Source organism: Rhagoletis pomonella, unplaced genomic scaffold, assembly GCF_013731165.1.
Source record: "Rhagoletis pomonella isolate Grant_MI unplaced genomic scaffold, Rhpom_1.0 Rhpom_scaffold_02250, whole genome shotgun sequence".
NCBI lineage: Eukaryota > Metazoa > Arthropoda > Insecta > Diptera > Tephritidae > Rhagoletis > Rhagoletis pomonella.
The window spans coordinates 5528-6133 of NW_023460805.1; positions in this window are offsets into that span (position 1 = coordinate 5528).

A 606-nucleotide genomic window follows, 5' to 3' on the forward strand; every position below is an offset into this window, starting at 1 on the left:
CTTGGAATCGTACTTTTAATATAAGGCGACATTATTTGTCATTCCATCCGGAATATGAAAAATATGAAGGTGATGACCGCGAGCAACTTTGTGAATTTTGTTGTTGAATAAACTATGATTTTTTAAAACATTAGTTTAATGAAACTATATTAAAAAACTTTTCATGCACGTACATATGTACTTATAAAAATTAATTTCATAATTCATTATTTGTATTTATTTTTTCATTATTTTTTTATTATATTTTATTATTTTCGTTTCAGGTTCATAAGACAAATTAAATATAAATTTGTAAGAGCGTTTTCTAACACGCGCAAAAAAAGACGCACTTTTGTACAATATAGAAAAGTGGCAACTGTTACTAAGCGTGATTCACGAATACCATGACAAAATGAGACTGTATTGGTGTGCCCATCTATGCTCTATAATATAGAGTCTATATGAACGCCAATATAGTTTTGTATCTTACCTAAATCTTTCATAGAAAATCTTTACATTAGATTCGACTTTACTCCTTTTATTTCGCTTTCATCTTTGCAGCAAATCAAGAGATCATCTATAAAAACTAATATGTATATGGGATCTTTTATTGAGCTTTTTACATAC